Source organism: Cupressus sempervirens, chromosome 3 (assembly GCF_028749045.1).
Source record: "Cupressus sempervirens isolate cs-2001-9-10 chromosome 3, ASM2874904v1, whole genome shotgun sequence".
Taxonomy (NCBI): Eukaryota; Viridiplantae; Streptophyta; class Pinopsida; order Cupressales; family Cupressaceae; genus Cupressus; species Cupressus sempervirens.
The window spans coordinates 21,197,124-21,222,545 of NC_143120.1; the positions used below are offsets into that span (position 1 = coordinate 21,197,124).

The 25,422-nt window shown below is 35.5% G+C and overlaps 1 pseudogene across 1 annotated transcript in view; it reads right to left on the minus strand.

The window, feature by feature from the left end:
- LOC149564543 (uncharacterized) overlaps positions 1 to 25,422 on the minus strand; it is a 43,145-nt pseudogene that overhangs the window by 16,316 nt on the left and 1,407 nt on the right. Inside the window, exon 3 of the transcript XR_016361370.1 lies at positions 22,679 to 22,750. The product of XR_016361370.1 is annotated as an uncharacterized LOC149564543 (transcript). The remainder of the gene's footprint in view (positions 1 to 22,678; positions 22,751 to 25,422) is intronic.

A 25,422-nucleotide genomic window follows, 5' to 3' on the forward strand; every position in this document is an offset into this window, starting at 1 on the left:
TGAGATACATCTAGAATGCCTTGTAATCAACATCATGATAAGTCATACAACCAAGCACATGTCCACCAGATATGGGTTATCCTCCATTAAGCACGGAAGTAAGTGCAGTGATGAGAGGATAAGCCTACAAGGGTGTGACACGCAAAACAATGTTGTAGACACCATGTGCTAAAATAGAGTTGCGTACTCTTGTGTTATCAACATGACAACTCAAAAAGGTGCGCAAACTCCTAAGTGTCTCACAAATAAATAATAAAATAATGCAAAATAATAAATAATGCATTAACCTAAGTAAACTTAAGTAAGTATAATAAGTAAATACTTATTTACACCAACAAACCCCCTTAAGCTTGCGAACTAGAGGATGAAGATGCATAATGGGTCCCGGCTACTAGGCCATGTTAGGTACCCATTGTACATAATGAAGATGAAAATCTCTCATAAAGCGGGGAAAGAGGGAAAATCTCATGGGAAAAACCCTCCCCCAAAAAGAGAGATAAATAAGGATGCATCGATGGATGGAGTAATCAAGACCCCCCATTACGACATACATCGAGTATATACATAAGAGAATGAAAGAAGGAAGAGAGATAGAATAGGCTCCCCCCCCCCCCAAAAGAAGAATGTCGACAAGTGAAAGTTGCTCCAATGAAGAAGTTGGTCCAAGAATGCAGAAAGGTGTTCCTCCTTTTAGGAAGAAACAATGCCAAAGGTACACTCCTGAAGATGTATGCTGGCCCTGATACTTGCTCAAGTATTTGTATTGATGCTGAAGTTCACCCCTTCCAACTGCGCTGAAAAGAATGAATGCAGATCTGGCAAGGATGTCTGTTGAACCTGTTCCACTGAACCATCTGTCTCCTCAACTGACAAAGAGACCTCCACTAATTGTTGTTCATAAGGATCCACAATCACACCAACCTAAGAAGATTGATCATGTAGAGAATGGACATGAGGGTCAAAGTGAGCCCTTGCAACAACTGTAGAAGAATCACTTTCATCAATGAGAAGATGTAAGTCCTCAAGTCTATCTCCCAAGTCAACTAAAGTAGTAGCTGGAAGACGAGATGTACCATGATGTGATGGACCTTTCACTGTGGCAATGTAAGCATGTGGACTAGACTGATGTGACCTCTCACTGCAACTGTCGCCAAAACCCCACGTGTCTGAACCTGTTGAAGCACTGTCACTGGTGTCACTATCAGTTTCCACTGTGTATGATGTGCGAAGAGGAGTAAAGGAAAAGGTGGAAGAACTTTCCTCAAAGTGAACAACCTTCTCCACAAAGATCTCATGTGCCTCTGGTGTTAGGAATAAGGTGTCTCAACCTTGTATAATTCCTATTCTTATTATTTGTTTTGTAAAATGTATTTCTTGCAAATAATGTTGATGTGTCGACATCTTGAATTGTGTGTAAGGAGATCGTGACTAAAACGGTTATGACGGATTCTTATGACACGTAAGAGCTATGTTAGGAAGATTCAATGATAGGTGAAGACATGTGGCAACTAAGATATTTGAGTACTATACACTCTACTTCAAAAATTTTTTTTGGGGTTCCTATTTTCTCGGAGAATGGTAAAACCCTAATACGGTTTACCTTTGGGAGTAGCCTTAAAGTGAAGCGCATGTTATAAGAATTTTTAGGGTTGTGAAGAGAAGCGATGTGAAAAAGGTGTATTGTTGGTACTGCGAGTAGCTACTGAAGTCTTCTGTTGTTGATGTTGAACTTGCATTCCAAGTGTATTGTAATCTTGTGTTGAAGATAATACATTGTGCAAGTTCTGAAGGGGTGGGGTTTTTTTACCGAAAGTTTTTTTCCCACCGGCAAATCCTTGTGTTATGTGTTCCTTTCTCTATCTATTTTTTGTATGCATGGTTGGCTGCAATATTGTTGTTTACATGATATTGAATCTGTAAGTGTAGAAGATTTTAATAGGATTTGCATCATACTTTCCTTATGAGATTAGTGTAGGAAGCTATTTCCGCACCTGAGTTTCCTTACATCTGGATCCATAAGTTTGTAAGCCTTCACATTGTCTTCATAGCCAATGAAGGTACAAGGCCTAGGTGTCAGTGTCTTGCAACTCTTGGAAGATAAGTTAGCTCATGTTGGACAATTGAAGACTCTAAGGTGACTCACAACTGGTTTTCTGCCGCACCATGCCTCAAAAGGAGTCTTGCCATCTAAAGCTGGATGAGGAGATCTGTTAAGTATGTGAGTAGCATTGCTAATGGCTTCAACTTCTAATGTAGGATCAAAAGAATTGGCCTTAATCATGCAACTTGCCATGGTCTTGAGATTCCTAATCCTCATTGCTACAACATCTGTCTTGTGCAGACTAAATGCTGGTGAGTTCTGAAGATCAATTCCCCCAATTTTTGCAAAAGTTCTTGAGTCTTCTGTCTACACATTTGTTCTCATTGTCCACCCTTAGTACCTTGATGGCTTTCCTTGACTTGTATTCAACACGAGTCTTAAAATCTTTAAGCTTATGAACCATTTCATTCTTATGATGAAGGAAGGAGACCCAAGTGAATCTTGAAAAGTCATCAACAAATGTGAGTATGTAGCGGCCTTGGCTGACTGAAGTCACTGCAAAGGGACCTCCTAATACCATGTGAACTAGCTAAAGAACAACTGGAGCTTGAGAAGACTTCCCTTTATCATACTTCTCATTGAGATTCATATCCACTAAACAAGATGAACACTCTCCCTTGGAAAATTTGATATTAGGTAGACCTTTGACCATATGTTTAGAGCAACGTTGTTGAAGAGAGCGAAAGTCAAGGTGACCAAACCACTCATGCCATAAGTTGATGTTTGAAGTAGATTCAGTCAACAAGGCTTGAGAAGGACTCTTAGGAACAAATTGGGAGAAAGAATAAAGCCTCTTGTCATCATTGACTTTTCCCACTGCAACCAATGAATCATCTTTGAGACTTTGCACCATCACTGAATCTGGAAGGAACTCAACCTTATGACCATCTCCAAGGTGAGTGATTTGATAAACTGATAGGAGATTGGAGGTTAGATTTGGAATGTAGAGCACATCCTCAAATTCCCCATTTTCCATTTCCACATGTCCTTTCCCTTCAACTTCCATCTTAGTATCATCTCTCACGAAGATGTGTGGTACCTTTGATTGCTTTAATGAAGAAAAGTCTTCCTTTGAAGAACCCATGTGATAAGAGGCACCTGAGTCAAGTATCCATTCCAAAGAAGAACTAGTGTTTGCCATAAGTGCTTGACCTTTACCCTTCGAAGAGGTTGGAGTTGAATCCTTGGAAGTACCTAGCACTTGTATCTTGTTCTTCTTGAGTAGATTTTCTAACTCATCGATTCTTTTTGTCTTGCAATGATGCTCATCATGATTTGGCTTTTTGTAGTATGCACAAAAAAGTTTGTCCTTCTTTACATTACTTCCCTTCTTATTTGAAGAAGAACAACCTTGTTGAGAGGAGGATTGTTGTGTCTCAGATTGTGTTTTATGCTTCCATTGCTTCTCCTTCTTGTTACTTTTTCCCCCTTGACTTGATTTGTGATCATCACTAGCCACAAAGACTTTGGTCTTTGATGACTTGAGAAGTCCAAAATCCACCAAGTGAGATTCTTCAACAATCAACATGTCTGCAAATCCATCAAAGGAAGGCTTCTGGTAAGCAGATCCCATGGTTAACTTGTGAGTATTAAAACTCAAAATAAAGTTAGCCTACTCAGAAGGTAACCTCTTTAGGATACGATGAATCAACTTGTCATCCTTCATGGGATTTCCACAATCTTTAAGAAGTTCCCTATACTCATTGACTTTAATGATGTAATCCTGAATTGTGTCATAATTCTTAGGATCCGAGAGAAGTAGATCATCTTCAATCTGAAATCCATTTTCTTCATCCACTTTATCATACAATTGTTCAAGTTTATCCCAAGCTTCTTTAGAGTTTGAACAATTTTTAATGTGAAAGAGAAGATCCCCATGTACACAACTCTTGATAACACCTAAAGCCTGTTGATCTTGTCTTTGCCAATCAATGAGTTCATTAGCATCAGTAGGTTTGGTAATTGTACCATCAACATACAGACTATATCCTTTTTCCATTAATCTACTCAATGCAATATCTTTCCATGTAGAATAGTTGTGTGAAGTTAGAGGAGGACATTTAAAACCCATGATGCAGAAATGAAAAGAGTAAAAAATAGAGACAAAAAACACAGTACACACCCCCCCTTTCACTCAATCAAAAGACCCCCCCCCCCCCCCCAAAAAAAAAAAAAGATGCTTTGGCACTTTATAGGTAGTGCGTTTACAATGGGGCACTTGTCAAAATGAACAAAGTGGATTTTTTGATTTTTCTTTTAAAACTGCCTTATGAGGCTTAAATCTATCACTTGAGCATTGTAGCTTAGTTTTACAACAATTTTGAAAAAGAATCAAAGCTTTACAATGCCAAAGAAGGCCTAATTCTGAAAGTGAGAAATTGGTCCACACAACCCTAGAATCTAACTTTAGATCTGGAAAGTAGATGAAAAAATACACACTTTAAAAAAAATAGAACTTAAAAAAGTGACTGGATGTGCCCATACAGAGCTTTTGAAGTTGTAAAATGCAAGATTATGCAAAGAAGGCCTAATTCTGAAAGTGAAAAATTGGTCCACACAACCCTAGAATCTAACTTTAGATCTGGAAAGTAGATGAAAAAATAAACACTTTAAAAAAAAATAGAACCTAAAAAAGTGACTGGATGTGCCCATACAGAGCTTCTGAAGTTGCAAAATGTAAGATTATGCAGGTATAGTCACCAAAAAATATAATTTCTACAAAATCTGTGTACCAAAACTAGAAAACAACACCGCCACTAAAAAATTCAAAAATTTTTATCCAATTTCAAAAATAATTGCACTTGAATCGGAGTCCGGATGTCCGAGATATGGGCTCATGAACTCAGGCTGCCAAATTGAAAAGCAATTTGGAGAGGGGTTTGGAGCAAAATCTGGTATGCTAAATTTGATGGTCAAATGGCCATCACTACAGTTGTAAAATGCCTGAAAATGACGGTCAGGCAGCTGTCAATTTTAACACCATATTTTGATGACATCAGCAAAAAATGGCCTTTAGGGTGACGTGGCAGACCATCAACGTTCACGTACTGCACGAAAATGGACATGTGTCAAATGAAATTCGACATGGCACTACACGAGTTCCATGGGTGACATGGCAATCTCGGTCAAATGACGTGGGCCAAACTGCAGACATGTCAAGGTCTGTACACAGGCACAACAGTGCAGTCGCTGTCAATCCAAGTGGCAAGCTGATGACTATATGCACCCTAAAATGGTCACCTAGACTATGGGCCCCCATTATTCAATTTATCAATTTATCAAATTTCCTAAATCAATGGTGTGTAATATTTTATTAAATTAATTCAAATCAATTTCCTTGATCAAATTCAATTTGTTTTATTTCTAAGGTTGGTCATTTTATCCTAAGTCTTATTTAATTAAAAGAACTTGCTCTCTTTTAATTAAATAAAATAAGTCCCCGTTTAATTAAAAGAAAACCTCTCTTTTAATTAAATAGTTCATCCACATTTAATTAATTAAGAGAAAAACCTCTCTTTTAATTTAATTAAATATTTCCTATTTAATTAAAAGAACTTGTTCTCTTTTAATTTAATTAAATAATTCCTATTTAATTAAAAGAACTTGTTCTCTTTTAATTAAATAAAATAAGTCCTTGTTTAATTAAAAGAAAACCTCTCTTTTAATTAAATAGTTCATCCACATTTAATTAATTAAGAGAAAAACTTCTCTTTTAATTTAATTAAATATTTCCTATTTAATTAAAAGAACTTGCTCTCTTTTAATTAAATAAAATAAGTCCCCGTTTAATTAAAAGAAAACCTCTCTTTTAATTTAATTAAATATTTCTTATTTAATTAAAAGAACTTGCTCTCTTTTAATTAAATAAAATAAGTCTCCATTTAATTAAAAGAAAACCTCTCTTTTAATTGAATAATTCATCTCCATTTAATTAATTAAGAGAAAAACCTCTCTTTTAATTTGATTAAATATTTCCTATTTAATTAAAAGAACTTACTCCATTTTAATTAAATAAAATATCCCACTTAAATCTCTTTTTGATGAAAAAGGAGTTAAAACAAATAAATAAATTAAATAAATCTTTTATCTACAGTTAATATGGGACTTATCTTCATCCTTTCTCCACTTTCTTTTCAACCACTCCACTTTTCTCATTGGTGGATCTTTAGTTCACATGGATCATTATTTCTCCACCCTTGATTAAATCTTTTTTCTCTTAATCTAGATCGTCCAATCTTCTTTATAAGGGAGAGTCCTCTCCTCATTTTGGGGACACCCATTATTATGCTATTGTTATGTTGCAAGTTTGGAGAGTGATTTTTGAAGGAGTTTTGAATATTAAAACTTTTGTGGAGAACTTCTATCTTCTTGTCTCATTCTCTCTTGCATGCATGGCTTCCATCATCATGATCCATACTTTGATTTTCATGTTAGCTTAGATCTTGCATTGATAGATTAGATCTTGCTTTCATAGATTAGATCTGAATTGTTATTTCTTTTCATAGATTAGATTTCATTTCTTGCATTGTTTTGCATTGTTATCATTTAGATTATTATTTTTTTCATTTCTATTTGCATGCGTATTAGATCATTGAATCTCTTGTTTCGTGGTGTACTTGTATGGGCACAAACTAGGTCAGACTGAGAGCCTCCATTACAAACCCCTACACTCCATGAAAAGAGACCTATGAGTCGCCATTCGAGACCTCATTTTTGAGAAATCTTTAATATAATGACTCATAGAAGTGTGCTCACATTTTAGGCATACAATGACGTGTCGTAGGCTGAAATTAAAGTGCCAATAAAGACTTTGACAACGATTGGCAACTGCAGATACTACATTGTTTGATGCCGAAGAAAAAATGAGACCACCAAAAATCCGTGCACAGGTTTAATAACACTCATCGGATTCTGAAAATGACACCGAAAACCTGCAACTCGTGTTGGAATTTGTTACCACGGCTAGAAAGAACTTCATGTGCAGGCAAAAAGGAAACAACAACAGAAATCTTTAGCTCTCACTGGAGATTGTTAACGTGCCTGAAACCCTTTCGCATGCCAGAGTTTAAAGCTGTTTGAGATCTGCGATGCTAAAAAACTTAACGCAGGCTCAGATGTCTATGCCCTAACTTGAATATTTATATGAGTGGGGGTTGATGAGGGGACTTTAGTCCCACATTGGATATATGGTAGTTCGTAATGTAGTTTAATATAGAATAGCCTCTGGTAATTAACTGAAGAGTTGTCGAAGGGTCGAGCAGGCTGGGCTTACGACTTGCCATTCGTGAAGTTGGTCGGCAATCAAGTCTATGTCATTATTCAATGCTCCTGCTGGTGGAGTGTGAACAGGGCTGAACCTTAATCGTGCTTTTTGAGTAATATACTACGTACGGCCACCCGCGAGTGAATTGCATATGCCCATAAATTATAAATAATAGTGCCCTGTGAAATAATTAAATAATCTGTGGGCTGGGGTGTGACAATCCAATACTGAAATTTTTTTTCTCTGACAAGAAATAATTTTGAAAAAAAGGGCAATAGTTTCCAAAAATAATTTCAAAAAATATCAACAGAAATTAATTCAGATCTAAAACTTAATTAAATAGATCCGAAAATGACCATATCTGAACTACAAATTGAGGTCTCTGGGTTCCGATTCGCAAAAAAAAATTGCCTCACAGTCAACTTTGGGCCCAGGTAGGCGTGTTTATAGTCGATTTTCACCAATTTAGCATTTTGAATACAATGGTGAGGTCAAATCTAATGCAAGACACTCTCAATTTTTGTAGCACTTCGAATTCGGGCTGAGGTGATGAAGCAAGTGTGGTCTCAAACGACTATGTGATGAGAAAATCTCCAAGTTGCTCTGATACCATGTAAGAATTTGCCTAAGGGCAAAATTCACCCAGGAACTAAGAACTCAAACACAAGCACACAATAGACCAAAGAGAGAGAGAGTATGATCAAAATGATAATGTATTCAATACGTCATAATTAATGCAATGTGAAAGTACACTAGGAGTGCCTGTGTATAAAGGCCTCTGAGATGCATCTAGAATGCCTCGTAATCAGCATCATAATAAGTCATACAACCAAGCACATGTCCACTAGATATGGGTTATCCTCCATTAAGCACGAAAGTAAGTGCAGTGATGAGAGGATAAGCCTACAAGGGTGTGACATGCAAAACAGTGTTGTAGACACCATGTGTTAAAATAGAGTTGTGTACTCTTGTGTTGTCAACATGACAACTCAAAAAGGTGTGCAAACTCCTAAGTGTCTCACAAATAAATAATAAAATAATGCAAAATAATAAATAATGCATTAACCTAAGTAAACTTAAGTAAGTGTAATAAGTAAATACTTATTTACACCAACAATTAGGAATGTGGAACAATTTTTCAATTTTTTATATCAATTATGAGCTACATTTGATTGTGAGACATATTATAAGTATTAACAAGTACAAATAGTGGTCTATACTTGTCTCATAGTTAATTTTGTATTTGTATGGACTTACCGAATATAAATTGTTTTTAATATTTTTAAATAAATTTAATTTAATTAAAATTATATATTCTATTAATATATTATTATTTTATTTGTTGAAATGTAAAATTGTTCAAAGTTAAATATATAGTTACAAATATAAATATTGTGTTTTGTTCAAAAGTAAAACAAAAAAAAAGTTATAATTAATAAATTGAAAAAAATTATAAATATAGAGAAATGTTATGTAATTGTGTAAAATAATAATGTCTCACAAAAAAATTGTATTGATCATCTTAGTCTTCATTTTGTCCATTGCACCAAATAAATTATCCTAATATAAGTATTGATACAAATCATTTTCTTTGTAAATTTAATTTATATTTTTTTAAAAATCAAAACACTTTCAAAAATTTCATTAAATGTATCTAGATTTTTTAAAATAATTTGATAATGAGTAATATATGCTAGCTTATACTATAAATAAACTCTTTTTCACATGAATTTAACTTCAACTTTTTTTGTGTATATATATTTTAAAAAAATTTTGCATTCACATTAACCAATAATGAAAGATAAATATTAATATAATTCTTTTTTGCACTTTTTAATAATTTTTGGAACCTAACTATTTATTTTTAAAACCATTTTGATATGTTATCTTTATTATTTGTAATGAATATAATGTATTTTAAATAAAATATAAGATATTGTTGCATACAAAATCTAATTATTCTAAATAATCATAATCTAAATGAGTTTATGTTATATGGGAGAGATAATAGGAGTGAGGATAGATACTACCTTAAATTTGTATAATAAAGTTGTTGCATGATTGACTAAACCATTCATCTGATAGAGATGTATTCATTGACATAGATTGTACAATAATTTGGTATCATCTAGGATGCCATGGGGGAGGGACTAGTACATCCTCATGTAATGAGTATGTGCCACAACACTTTGAACAAATGCCTCTAACAAAAAAAACGTAGTTTATGTTTCTTGATATTCAACAAGTGGAGGCACCTCAACAACATTCATTGACAAAAAGATATATACGCCTCTGTTTCCAAGGAATTTTGATGTGCCCATATTTGAGTAATATAGAGTAAAAGGAAATCCTATAGATCATATTGGAGAATTCTATACTTTTTTGCATTGAAGTAAGCCATGATGAGATATATCTTATGCAATTATTTCCTTGTAGTCTTGGAGGACAAGCAATGGAATGGTATTTTAAATTACCTAGGAATGCAAAATCCTTGAATGAGTTGGAAGATAAGTTTGTATCCCATTTTCCTTTCAACACTTCAAATGAGGTTACATTGATAGATCTATGTACAACAAATAAAAAGTTGGGAGAATCATAATTGACATTCCTATTGTGTTGGAGGAACCTTGTTAGCCAGTGTTCATTTGATATTCTAGAAGAACAAAAAAGTCCACTTATTCATTCAAATCTAGTACCTAAAATTATGTATGAGATCATGATCAAAAGTCCAAGGACAATTGCTAAGCTCATGAAAAAGGGAGTTAATATTGAAGATGCTTTTATTTCCAAGGGTGTACTAAAGATTTAAAAAAATACAATAACAACTTGATCATTTCAAATGAGAAAGAAAAATTGTGGTCTCAAAACAAGAATGTTACAAATGATGGTGTTGTTGATGCTCTAATGATTAACACTATGTAGGCAAAACTCAATCTTAAAGGGTCCATCACTACAAATACAAAAATGATAACTCAAACCCTCACCTCAAGAACACGCAACGAATAACACAATGCAAAATCAACCATGATGGCATCCTCAAAATAAAGATCAATAATTTACACCATTGAGTGAAGCTCTCGATTCTGTGCTAACAAAACTGATCCAAAATAATTTCCTTTAGTTACCTACAATAAAAGATGAACCAAATATAAAACCCCCTTAGCGGGATGACAAAAAATTATGTGATTATCATCAAATGAAAGGTCACAAGACAACCTCATGTTTTCAATTGAAACACACAATGCTAGATTTAATAGACCAACATTTAATCAAAGTATCTCTTCTGGTGAGGTCCTCCAATACTAATCACACTATTTTCAAGAATCCTTTGGTAGAACATGATAAAGGAAAGTCCTTTATTTCAAGTTCAAATTTGTGGTCCAATGTTAATTATGCCTAAATTGTGCATGATTACATCTTAAATTGTTTCAATGGGGCAAATACATGAGTGTCTACATTTTCTATCAAAGGACAAAAACTCTCAATGTACAGTCATTACTTTCTACAATAAGATCACTCTACTTGGAGCTTCTCCTAGACCCATAGTTACTACTAATTATCTATCCTTGATTTTCTACACATGTCCCCCCAGCATCAGAAGATTCTTAAAAGAGTCAAATCTACCCAATAACATTGATGCTGCCCAATTTCAAGCCATGATAAGGCACTTTTCTAAATCAAAGTGTGTCACCTTTTCACCATGTAATGCCCCTCAAGTTAGACCTAATCACAATGATCCCTTACAACTCAAAGTTTTTGTCCATAATGCTAAAGTTAGATGAGTCTTGATAGATAGTAGAGTGGGACTTAATATTTGTACTCTAAGAGTTGTTGAAGGTCTTGGTTATAATAAAGAGGATATTAATGCATCCAAAAGAACTAGAATAAAAGCATATGGTGATGGCGAATGCCCTTCTAAAGAACTTATTGTATTTCCTATCAGAATTGCTTCTACAACTAAGAATGCACTATTCCAACTTACAAACCTTGTTCTACCTTGTAACATGATATTAGGGCACCTTCAGATTCATACCATGAAAAAAGTACCCTCTACATATCACCAATGCCTAAAATTCTCTTATGATGGTATAGAAATCACTTTCATAGGAGATCTAGATCAAGTACAATTTAGGGGAATTACAACATATGTCCTTGTGATAAGTAAAGAAAAATTAATTGATTCCTTTATATATTTGGATCCTAATACACTCACCAAAATGAGTTTAAACTAAAAATTGAAAATGGAGAATACTCTATGTCTCAAGCAAGTTACCGTTTTCTCCCAAATCTTATGGAAAACCATAGCTATCACAAGCTATCACAGTAACAAGTCTAAGATCATAGTACAGTATGATCAAAATTGGCAATTTCAATGTAATAAATGTCAAGATGCCCAGAGAAATGCAAATGTAGGTGTAGGGATTTTGGAGGCCAAGGGTTTTCAAATTTATTTGAACATTCCTAAAAATTAGGGGCTGAGTAGTGGGCACTTACAACATGCAAAAATTGATTACTCCAATTCACGTGGAAAATGCAATTCCCATCTTTATTAGGAAGCTATGAAATTGTGAAGCATAAAAAATGTTGCAATAGCAAGATAATGACATACTATTTTATTTCATTTGTAGCATTAAATTAGAAAATTCATTGGTAGTGTTAAATTAGAAAAATCCCATTTGGTAGCTAATTTTTGAGGGGTTTGAAGGGAGAAGACATCCCAACTGGGCATAGATTCTTGGAAAGGCTGAAGATTTTATTCGTTGCAAGTTTTGAAGTGTTCAAAGTAGCAAAATAAGATTTACCCATTTTAGTTTGAAGTTACATTGTCACAGAATGTGATGGTAGTGCATAGTGAATATTTGAATGTGCAAGAAGCTTAAGCAAGTTTGTTTGGCAATTTTTAGTAGTTTTAATGGACATATGTTGACATCCATCGATCCATTGATGAGTGAAAACCACATTGTAATCAGAGTTTTTATCTTTTGTAAATAAAGATTGAAGTTGCAGATCCATTTTTAAAATTATTGACAAATTCTATTTCTTTGTCTTAAGATTGTTTGAAGAAGTTTTTATAAGGAAGAAAACATGCGCGGAATCACTTCCTATGCTAATCTTTGAGAGGATAATTATGAAAATTCAACTAACTATTGCAGAGATCTCAAGAAATGCATAATAACATTATCAAAATAACAATGAACACATAACACAGTACCATAGGGAAACCCTTTTGGGAGAAAAACCCCACCCTCCAAAACCCGCACAATGTATTATCAAACCAAAATGATTACAATACACTTGCAATGCAAGTTCTTATAGGAGCACATCACCACAACTTGAACGTGGAGAGACTCCTCCTAGCACCATTGTTGCAAACTGAACTCAATTTTAAAAACACCTCCCCAAGCCCTCCTTTTATAGTGATTTTACAACCTAGAAACCACTTGTGGTTTTACAAAACATGGGCAAAACTACCATGCCACATGTTACCCATTTTTAACATTCATTTCCAATATGGAAAAAACAACTAGGTTAAAATAGTAGTCATGTCCATAATTTTGTCTCTTAGTTTATGTTGGAGTTGAGGAAAGCCAACTCCGAAGACGCCAAGATCACCTGCATGCGAAACCTGTCAAAGAGAAGCCATAGAAGGGAAGAGCATGGAGCACGGGCAAAAACCCTAAACGGACATGAGAGACACCATGAATGCAAACACAATGAGAAATGTATTTATAATAAGAAATGATGTTGTTGTTCAATGATACAATGAGAGAGAGCCCGAATATAAAGAGCTCATGGAAGCTTGTAGAACAAGCTGGAAGGAGGTAGAAGATAAGGATGACAACAAGAAGGGAACAAACTCCCGTGTTGTCAACAACTAACCACTACATGCATTAAATATGAAATATTAAATAAATGCATGACCTAAGTAAACTTAAGCAATAGAATAAATAATTAGATATTAATTATTTACTCTAACACCCCCCCTTAAGTGCAACTTAGGGAAATGCCTTAAGCTCACAAAACTAAGATGAATGCAAAATGGGTCCCGAAAACGAGGCCATTTTAGGTACCCAAGTACAATGCAAGAAAATGCAACCTCTGTAAGCGAGGAAAGAGAGAAAACCACATGGGAAAAACCCTCCCCCAAAAAGAGGTAAGAACCCAGTGAAGAGCTAAAGAAGTCTCCAACTAGGGAAAATGTCCCCTAAAACAGGAACAAAGAGTGATCATGAAGAAGCAGCATCACTGAAGCATGAAGAAGTCGCAAATATGCCAAACTGCTAATTTGAAGAACCTTCCATGGAAGAAGAAGGCATGAACTGAGCATGTCTATATGGTAGATGATCCATCTCACCGAAATGCATAGGTAGCCAGCCACTGCAATCGCCTTGTATATAGGATCAACCACTGAATACATAGTTCACACTATCGAACCATCAAACCATGGATGTATTAGAACACAACATAACCCCCCCTTAATGCAGACGGGGTGTGATGACAGGCAACTGAGAAGGTGAGCCAAAGAACCAAGAACGAGGAAAGAGGAAAAGAGGTACAGACACCGATAAAGACACGGTCTAACTGACTCTGCATGGGCTAATGTTGTGGAAGGGACACTCACTTGACAAAGGGAGAATGCCTAAAACAGCAAACAATAATCCCCCCCATGGTGCTTTATGAAATAGTGCATGCACAGCTGACTCAAAACAACGTTCATGACTCCCGAAAAAAAAGTGACAATTTATCTCAGTGCGAGAATAAAAAGTGCTTCAAAAAGATAGCTACAATGATCAAAAATTAAAAAGAACTGAACCAAAAGAAAGTACAGCCGAAAAGAAAGCAAACCATGCCAGGAAAATGATCCTCGGGCCTAAAACACTCAAAATATCCACCATAGAGCAAAAATGCCAAAACTATGATAGAAAGAGCAGAGGCCAAAAAAGAAGAAAAAAGACTACAGTTCTGAAAAGTACACAGAACCAGCTTTCCAGAAATATAAAGTTTTCAAAAAACTGACATGGGATGTAAAAGATATGCATGCCGGAGTCAAAAATAGGTCTTCAGACTTCAACAGAAAAAACAGGCAATAAAAATGCATCAAAACCTAAAAATACCTACACCAAAATCTTCATCTTAGAACTAGCTTTCCGGCACTTCTTTCAGATTGGAAAAATACCTCCGTATGCAAGAGTTATGGCCAAAAAACCACAAGTAGGTCCAAAAGTGAATCAGGAGAGGTGCATGCAAGGACTGATGCAGCGCTGACGTCAGCAAGTCAAGCGATTAAATTTGACGGTTTGGTGGCCGTCGCAGCAAAAAATGAGTGCCACGTGGCATTTCCACGTGGCAGTACGGGTGAGACGTGGCTGACGTGGCAGGGGTGACGTGGCGGGTCCACGTGGCAAGGTGCCACGTGGCGCCCAGGCCACGTGTCACCCCCGCAGCTGCTGACGTATCCTACAGATGTAGCGTAGAGCGGGCGGGCGGAGGCGGCCGCAGGGGCGGCGGAACCGAGAGGAGACCGGGCCGCGGCGGAGCGCGGGCTGAGAACTGGAGAGGCGCCGCCGGCGGAGGGCGGCTGCTAGGAGGCGGCCGGGCCGCGGTGGTTCGCGGGTGGCGCTGCCTGCTGCGGCTGCTGCAGGCTATGCGCAGGTGGCGCGGTGGTGGCCCCGCGGTGGCGAGGTGGCGGTGCACCCCAATATATATTTAAAAAAAAAAAAAATCCGTCGCTGCGTCCGTACGACCGTACGGCAGACTCCTGGAGGCCTCAAATAATCGCCAAAATTGCCCTGTCTCCAAAAATGACAAGTTTTATATGAATCCTGACTGCAAACGGCCTTTCGGATCCAATGGTGATGTCCGTTTGGTCCCAAAGTGCTTTGAAAAATTGCCGATCCCCTGATTTGAAGAAAAATTGCACAAACAAACTAGGGTTTGTGACTTCAAATCACGGCTTCAAAAATCCTTCAAACAAGAAGCAGCAGGGAGGCTCTGATACCATGTTGGAGTTGAGGAAAGCCAACTCCGAAGACGCCAAGATCACCTGCATGCGAAACCTGTCAAAGAGAAGCCATAGAAGGGAAGAGCATGGAGCACGGGCAAAAACCCTAAACGGACATGAGAGACACCATGAATGCAAACACAATGAGAAATGTATTTACAATAAGAAATGATGTTGTTGTTCAATGATACAATGAGAGAGAGCCCGAATATAAAGAGCTCATGGAAGCTTGTAGAACAAGCTGGAAGGAGGTAGAAGATAAGGATGACAACAAGAAGGGAACAAACTCCCGTGTTGTCAACAACTAACCACTACATGCATTAAATATGAAATATTAAATAAATGCATGACCTAAGTAAACTTAAGCAATAGAATAAATAATTAGATATTAATTATTTACTCTAACAGTTTAGACCCTCATAAAAGTCATAAAACAAGCTAACTATGCTCTAAAAATGGCCCTCCTATATTCTACTATGGAAAATGCACCATTTGGTATTTTATACACTCTTTTCCAAGATATAAACAAGTGGAAAACTTCCACAAACAAATTCTGAAATTTTTCAAAAAAAGTTTGCAAGGTTGAGACACATGTTCTCAACATTCTCCCACTTGTTGAACACCTTTCAAGAGTTAGGGGATCCAAAATATCATGGACTTAATTACTAGGGGTAGAGAGGCACATAGATTTTGAATACCATCTAAATTTCTCTATGCTCATGAGCTTAGTTAATGCATCATCAACATTCACCAAAGTCTCTACCTTTTCCAACTTCACCTTGCCATCCTCGACCATATCTCTCACAAAATTATATTGTACATCAATATGCTTAGTCCTTGCATGAAAAGTCAGGTTCTTCACTAGGCAGATTGCACTCTGGCCGTCACTATAAATTGTCACTGCACCTTGTTTGAACTCTATATCTGAACACAATCTCTTTAGCCAGATGCCTTCCTTGCAAGCATGAGTAGCTACCATATACTCTACCTTAATAGTGGACAAAGTGACCATAGCCTGTTGCTTGCTCATCCAACTGATTACATCACCAAATAATGTAATCGCATATACACTAGTGGATCTTCTTCTATCAACATCACCAACCCAGTTTGAATCCACATAGACTCGAATATCCAAGGAATGCTTGTTTCCTATTCCATGAAAACATATCGAGTACTCTGAGCTACCACGCAAGTATCTAAAAACTCTTTTTACTAAATCTCAATGTGCTCTTCCTATATTAGACATATAATGGAAAAGTACTCCCACTACTTGGGCAATGTCTAGTCTTGTATAGACCATAGCATAAATGAAACTTCCAATGGCACTCTAATATGGTACTCGACTCACTCTTCCATCTCCAATGGGGATGTGGGACACTATGAGCTAGAAAGCTTTGTTCCCATAGTAACAAGAACACTCAATGGTCTTGAATCCTGAATATTATACCTGTTCAAAATAGTACCAAGATACTTACTCTAGCCTAGCCAAAGCTTTATGTTCTATCTATCTCTTATAATCTCAATTCCCAGAATGTGCCTAGTTGCACCAAGATCTTTCATTTCAAACTTTATTGAGAGTTGAGATTTTAACTTTGCAATCAAACCTTTTCCTTTGCCAGTAAACAACATATCATCAACATACAAGGCAATAACCAGGAAATCATCACCATCAGATTTGAAATATATACAGTGATCAAATTTAGATCGTACAAATCCCAAACTCAACACATATGTATCAAACTTTTTGTACCACATCCTAGGACTTTGTTTTAAACCATACAAGGATTTCTTCAATTTATAGACCAAATGACTTTTACCTTTCACCACAAAGTGCTATGGCTGTGACATGTAATTTTCTTCCTCCAAATCTTCATGAAGAAAAGTAGTTTTCACATCCATTTTCTTGATTTCTAAATCATAAGCTGTTGCAATAGAAAGAAAAAATATAATGGATGTCATTTTGGCTACCGGAGAAAAAATCTCACCATAATCGACTTCCTCAACCTAAGAGTAACCTTTTGCAACAAAACGTGCTTTATATTTCTCAATGCTTCCATTTGAACCCATCTCCCTTTGGAACACCCATTTACAACCAATAGGCTTATGTCCTTCAAGCAATGGTACAAGGTCCCATGTTTGATTCCTCTTAAGAGCTTCCATTTCTTCATCCATGCCTATTTTCTAAGACTCTGAATTATTCATACCAAGAGCCTCTTGTACAGATCTCGGTTCATCAATATTAACATTCAATGTAAATATGCATCTCCAATCATCAGGAGAATACCCATACCTTTCAGGTGGTTTCCTTTGTCTAGTAGATCTTTGAACAAGATTTTGTTCAAGTTTAGGAGGTTCAGGTTCATGACTAGGTTCTCCCTCTTCCTTTGATGATTTAGAACTTGTAGAGCTTTCTTCAACATCTCGTCTTTCTAAGGGCCTCGATTCAACTTTCTCATGTGTAGAAAGAAGTTGAATCACATCTTTCTTTTCTTCTTTGGCTACACTGTAATAGAAAAAGGCTTAGTTTCTCTAAAAACAACACTTTTGGAATAAAATACCTTTTGTGCAATAGAATCCCAAAGCTTGTATCCTTTCACACCATAACTATATCCAATGAAGATACATTTGACAACTTTATTGTCCAATTTTGTCCACTTCTCCTTTGGCACATGAGCATATGCCTCACAACCAAACACTCTTAAATGTCTAAGTGAAGGCTTGTGGCCCATCCACGCTTCCATTGGCATCTTATCAACAAGAGTTGATGTAGGAGACCTGTTTATTAGGTAGCAGGCAGTGGCTATAGCTTTGGCCTAGAACTTTTGGTCTAGTCCAACACTACTCATCATACTCCTAGCCTTCTCCATCAAGGTCCTATTCATTCTTTCTGCAACTCCATTCTGCTGTGGAGAATATGGAGTTTTCTTCTCTCTTTTAATACCACAATCTTTACAAAATGTGTCAAAATTATTGGAGAAAAATTCACCACCATTATTAGTTCTCAAACATTTTATTTTCTTTCCAGTCTGCAATTCAATCATTGCTTTAAATTCTTTAAAATGACTGAAAACTTCAGCTTTACTCCTAAGGAAATAAACTCATGTTCTTCTACTAAAATCATCAATAAAAAAATAATAATAAACTAATCTACCAATAGAAAGAATATCAAATAGAACAAACACATCCAAATGGATTAGATCCAAAATACATTAGGACTTATGAGAACTTGAGTAAAACTAAATGCAGTTTTGTTTACCATAGATACAATGCTCACAAAAATCAAGTTCAAGATTGCATTCATTTAACCCATCAACAATGTTCTTATTTTTCAAGGTCCATAGACCCTTCTCACAAATGTGGCCGAGTCTTTGGTGCCATAACATGGTCTTCTCTGTAGGAAACTTTGATTTGGTAGACAAAGCACCCTTGGGTACCCAAAAACCACGGCCATTTGTTGAAAGAGAAATCTTCTCCTTCTCCAACTGAGTAGTCTTCTTCACAATCTTATTAGAAGTACTATTGCACTCAATTGTGCATGCATCAAGCTGGTACAATGTACCCAATCTACTTCCTCTTGCTATTACCATAGCATGTCTCACCATTTTTACACCTGCTTCAAAAAATTGTACATGCATACAAGACACCATCAAATCTTCTAATTCTACTATTAGAAAATTTTACATGAATACTTCCACGACCAACAATATCAAGTACTGAGTTATCACCCAAATACACCTTACCACCATCAAAATTTTCATACTTACTAAACTAGTTTCTATTAGGAGTCATGTGGAAAGATACACTTGAGTCTATTAATCCATGCATTTTCACCTACATTAGTGGCCAAGGCTATGATAAAAGCATCTCCATCTTCCTTCTCAAACTCAGAATTAGAATCTTGCTTCTTCTTCTTTTTTTCTTGTCCTCTTTGCAGACCTTTCGAAAGTGTCTAGGTTTGTCAGAATTCTAGCAGATTGCCTTGGACTTATCAGGAGATTTTGATCTCCCCTTATTTTTGGACTTAGAATGGCTAAGCTGCTTTTCATTCTTGCCTCTTTCTTTTGATCTTCCTCGAACACTCAAAGCCTCTTTGGCATTTAGAGAGATCTTCCTTCTCATCTCCTCATATAGTAGAGAACCAACAACATCCTCCATCTTCAAGACAATTGAAGTGCTCCCTCTAGCCATCACAAGACTATCCCATGAGTCTGGCAATGAACATAGCAACATTTGACACATTTCTTCTTCACCCAATGGCACCCCTACTAAGGTCAACTGAGTCACCAACATATTAAAGCTTTCCAGATGCTCAAAAATTTGTCCACCTTCATCCATTCTCAAGGAATACAAATTCTTCCTCAAGAAAATCTTGTTTACAAGTGATTTTGCTTGATAAATCTCACTTAGCTTTTTCCAAAGCTTCTTCGCGGTAGGTTTTTCATGGATATTAATTAGAATCGAATCTGCAAGACACAATATGATGAGACCTTTAGCTTTTTTGTCTATCACATCATATTGTGCAGCTAGATCTGTGGGTCTCGGCTTTTTCTCATCAATCGCATCTCATAGATCTTGATCAGTCAACAGATCTTCCATCTTCAGCTTCCACATCTCAAAGTTTGTGCCAGAAAACTTTTCAACATCGATTCTCCCTGACATGCTTGCCATCTTTTCAATCCTGCAACACAGAAATGAAATACTCTGCACAAGCTCCCACTCAAACCTTGATTAGCTCAAAAAATCTTGTACCCAACAAATAGAACCAAAACTAACTAGGCTTTGATACCACTTGTAAGGAAGCAAAGGTGTGCAAAATCGCTTCCTACACTAATCTTTGAGAGGACAATTATGTAAATTCAACTAACTATTGCAGAGATCTGAAGAAATGCATGATAATATAATCAAAATAACAATGAACACATAACATAGTGATTATCGTGGGGAAACTCTTCTGGGAGAAAAACTCCACCCTCTAAAACCCGCACAATGTATTATCAAACGAAGATGATTACAATACACTTGCAATGCAAGTTCTTACAAGAGCGCATCACCACAACTTGAACTCATTGAGACTCCTTCTAGCACCAATCTTGCAAACTGAACTCAATTTTACAAACACCTCCCCAAGCCCTCATTTTATAGTGATTTTACAACCTGAAAACCACTTGTGATTTTACAAAATCATGAAAAAAACTACCATGCCACATGTTACCCATTTTTGACATTTACATTTTCAATATGGAAAAACAACTAAATTAAAATAGCAATTTCGTCCATAATTTTGTCTCTTAGTTTAGACCCCCATAAAAGTCATAAAACAAGTTAACTATGCTCTAAAAATGGCCTTCCTATATTCTACTATGGACAGGGCACCTTTTGTTATTTTATACACTCTTTTCCAAGATATAAACAAGTGGAAAACTTCCACAAACAAATTCTAGAATTTTCTAGAAAAAGATTGCAAGATTAAAATATTTTAAGACAGTTTTGGACTGTATCCATCCCCTTTACATCACAACTACTAAGTAATAACTCTAAATTTATGATGATTACATTTGAAAATTATTTTCATAAATTTCATATCTAGGCAACTTAGACATGACATGTTTCAAAAGCATTTTCAGATAGTTTAAGGCATGATTTTTTATTTTTCTGGCTCTTAGCTCGTGTAGCAAAAAGTTGGGTTACAACAATTCATTCATGAAGGGGCTTTCACTCAGTTTGTAAACATTCACATCTTTTGGGGAAAAAATTCCTCCACATTGGGAAGGTGTGATTTGCAAAAAGATTTAAAAATATGTTTGTTACACTTTGCATCCATGATAAATACTGCGGCAACTTTTGATTCAGGAATGGAAGTCAAAAAGTCTAATTTTGGCCATCTATTTGAAATTGCCAATTTTGATAGGGTGATTATACAATTGTTGAACAATTATGAATGTTGGATATAATTATTTTTCTCAAGTTCTAGAAGAAAACTGAATTATTAGATCTGTGATCCTCATCTCTTCCATTCTTGTGTTCTTCATGCCTATTTTTCCTTATTCATTTTATTACTAGAATGTTGTAGTTATTCAATGCTACTTATTAAATATGCAATTCAAATATGATGTAATTGAATCTCCATACATGTTTAGAAATCAATATTCTCCATGTCAAATTAAGTAATATCTGTGAACATACATAGACTCATAGAAACATTTATATATCTTCAAACATCATAATATAGCACCAATTGTAAACAACTGAATAAATGAAATAACATAAGAAAATATGAGCTTAACTATGCAAACATGTATTAATGCTACTATGCTCATTTCAAGGAGCAAAAGGAAGTGTCCTCTTGATCCGCTTGCGAAGAAAAGGTGGGAAATCTTCCTTATACAACAGATTCTTGGGGTCGCTACCCTTAATACAGAAGGGATGGAAATCTTATAAATAAAGCCAAATTGCAATCAAATATGGGAGATGTAAGGATCATCAGAAGTAAAGAAACTTTGAAACTGTTACTATGAAAAGAAAGAAAATTCTCTTCGGCTTTACTGTTATTGAAATATAAGATTTGTTCTTCAGCATTCTGCAATCCATTTGCTCCAGGTATCGCTCTGTTCACATTCAAGACTGTTAGGGAGACCGATCCAAATGATCCCAATGGGATGATATTAGATCTTGTGTTGCCCCAATGGCTATGGTAGCTAAGAAAACTCTAAATTAAACATCTGTAGTGTTAAGTTTTCAATAGAATATAATCATCAAATTTTGAACGTGTTAAAAACAACACCATAATTGTAACGTATATTTCTGTTGCCTTGGAATTTCTTCACCCATAAAGATTCTTGCTTGGAGTTTCTGGATAGATGTCACTCCACTTGTGATTGGAAACATCCACTGAGACTAAGACATTTACCCTTCTTCTTTCCTTGAATTTGGCGTACCGTTTATATAAGGGAACATCTTTAGTAATATATTTTGATGAATCAGATCATTTTTGTTCACTGAAAATCTGAAATCCCATACTCTGTAAAACTATTTTGTGGAATTTAAGCATTTATCACCTGCATTGTGATGAGAATGAAGGTTCTGTCTTTACCTTTCATATGCTCTATACAGTTGCTATCCCAGACAAACAACTGAAGAGAATGGGAACAATATCCTTCCTTTTGTTCTAAACAATCTTTCTAACAATATTACTTTCTGCTGTTAATTCTGTATGAACAACAATTAGCATTTTAGTAGGGGTACCTGAAATAGTTAGACATGCGTATCGTTTGAACATCTTGAGCCTTGATATAAAAAGTGGATTTATTCTTACCATTGAAATCAGCTCTGAAAATGCCATGAGTTGTGTGTTTCGGCAAAAGCCTGTTGGATTTTTCTGCAAAATCTGCCAATTTAAAAGTGTCAAATGCTTGTAACATAACGAATACTATTCATAAAACTCTTGTTAAGCAATACCTCCTTTCCATCAGTTTAAAAATAATATTCATTAAAAAGGTGCCTCAGCTATCATATAAATACAATAAGTAATTATCAAATGCAAGGTAAGTACCTGGTATTTCTGGAAGAGTAGCTATGGGAATATGAACAAATAGCCCAGGAGTAATTGAAGATAATGGATCCAAAATCCTTCCTCTTGTTCTCAACAATCTTTCTATCAGTTGTAACTTCTGATAATTATTCTGTAATGCTAACCGAATAATAATTAGCATTTTATTAGGGCTACCACTATCTAATATCTGAAACAGGCCCTTTTTTTAATCATCTTGAGGCTTTATATAAAAATTGAAATTATTCTTATTACCATTCAAATCAGCTCCGAAATGGATTTTGTGCTCTCCCCACCAAAACCGCTTTCTTAGGCACACAATGTCAAGCATTCAGCAAAGACCTATTTTCAAATATTCAGCAAATTCTGCCAATTTAAGATATCAGATACTGACAACATGGAAAATGCACTCAAGAAATCATAGATGCTAAAATTGCCCACAAGAATTGTTTGCAAACAAAGTTAATTATTTCTGTAAACTCTGTGTTTGACTTCAATTTATTAGTTCCTTCATTTCAAGACACCTTCATTTCAATTCCTAACATTCGAATGATGTTGTGGAAAGGACATACTTTTTCTCTGATTCATGCCTCGTAAACTTTGAACTACCCATTATAAGCTGCCTTCGTTGCACATCCATAGAAAGCCCTTTAATTTATGCCTCAACTGTCATGGAACAAATAGGATTCATAAAGATTTCTTGTTAACCAAAACCAGAAGAAGTAATTATCCAATGCAAAGTGAGTACCATGTATTTCTGGTAGAGTGGCTATGGTACCGAGCTCCACTTAAAATTTGCAACAAAAATTGATTAGAAAACCTGCACACTGAAACCATATCATACTTCAACAGTCGGGAATAATCCTATAATTAAACAACATATTCAGTCAAATTAGACACACCTCTAATTGAACTGTAGCGCTTCCTGAAGTAGATGAGAAACAGAGTCTTCAAGTTTATCCTATCCAAATGGAGATATAAAGGAGAGATATAATTGCTGCAAATTGAGTGCTACTATACACTAATGACATATAAATCTCAAAAACACAATTTATTGACTGAACAGAACAAGTCAGAACTTTCATGATAAGCTTTTCTTAAATTTTAGTTTTCTTTTGTATGGTGAAAGTCTGCAAATCCATCTCAGCACTCATAATGTGGAACCAATATGGTAATGGAGAAACGCAATGAAAAATCAGAATTAAGTAACAAGTAGGTTGAATGAGAAATTTGATTTTTTTTCTCAGCTAATTGAACTTTTTCTCCGTACCTATGTAATTCTGAATCTCGACAGTCACAGAATTGATGATATGTATGAATTTGTTGTGCACTTTCCTATTTTCAACAAGAGGAAACTAGATTTATTGAGGACAAAAATATACTCCACTTGTGAATGTTAGTGTCTGGTCTAATATATACAACATGATATTGTACACTTTCAATTGAAACCTGGGCAGAATACACATAAAGACTAGCTTTATCGTATCTGAAAAATGCAATTTTAAGCTATTATACAAAAGCATTGTCAATATAAATAACATCTGTAATTTAATTGGAAAATCATTAACAGAAAAAATAAAATTTGTGAAATAAACAGTGTAAAGGAGATGAAGATCAGAAGAACATTTTTATCTTGTATTAAACAATTTTTTTCTGACTGCTTGGAAAAGGCAGTAAGTAATGTCGTCCATTATTCTGAAACATTTTGTACTCAAACATTTTCTTAAACGAAGTACCCAAATCAGAACTGGAAATCCAAGTGCACTGCCCATTCCCATTCCCACATCCCACTACATATCTTCTTGCAACATTTCGTTATTTTCTTCTTCATCATTGGAAGAAACAGGATGATTTCTTGAGCATGACACATTGATTTGCAGGCTACATAGATCTAAATTGTTGGAAAAAGATGAGACATTAAATGTCATCATATCATTTGTCTTGTTCGTGGTATCATTCCTGATAGATTATTATGAGAAACATCAAAGTAGCCCAAATATGTAAGATGTATCAATTCAATGGGAAACATCCCATCAAATTCATTTCTTAAAATATCAAGTGATTCTAGCTGTACCATGCTACCCAAGGATTTTGGAATCTCACCACTGTAATGGTTTCTCTAAACATTGAGAATTATCAATGCTTTCAAGGATTCAATATCCCAAGGCATTTTACCTATTAAGTTGTTGTCTGATAGATCAAGACATTTTACTAATCTCAATATTCTTGTATACTCCATGTCTTGTCCTTTGTTTTTAATGATTATACTATCTATATAAATGCCACTATCACGTATAATTTCAAGAGTTCCAGTATTTTCTGTCTCATTTGCCATTGCAATCGAGATCATAAAGCCACTTGGAAAAAGGCCTGAAAATTTATTTCTTGATAGGTCCAATATTTGAAGTTTTTGTAGTTTTGATAATTCAGAGAGTATTTGACCAACAAATCTATTTGATTTCAGTATTAGGATGTGAAACCTTTGCAACCTTTCAATCCAAGTAGAAATG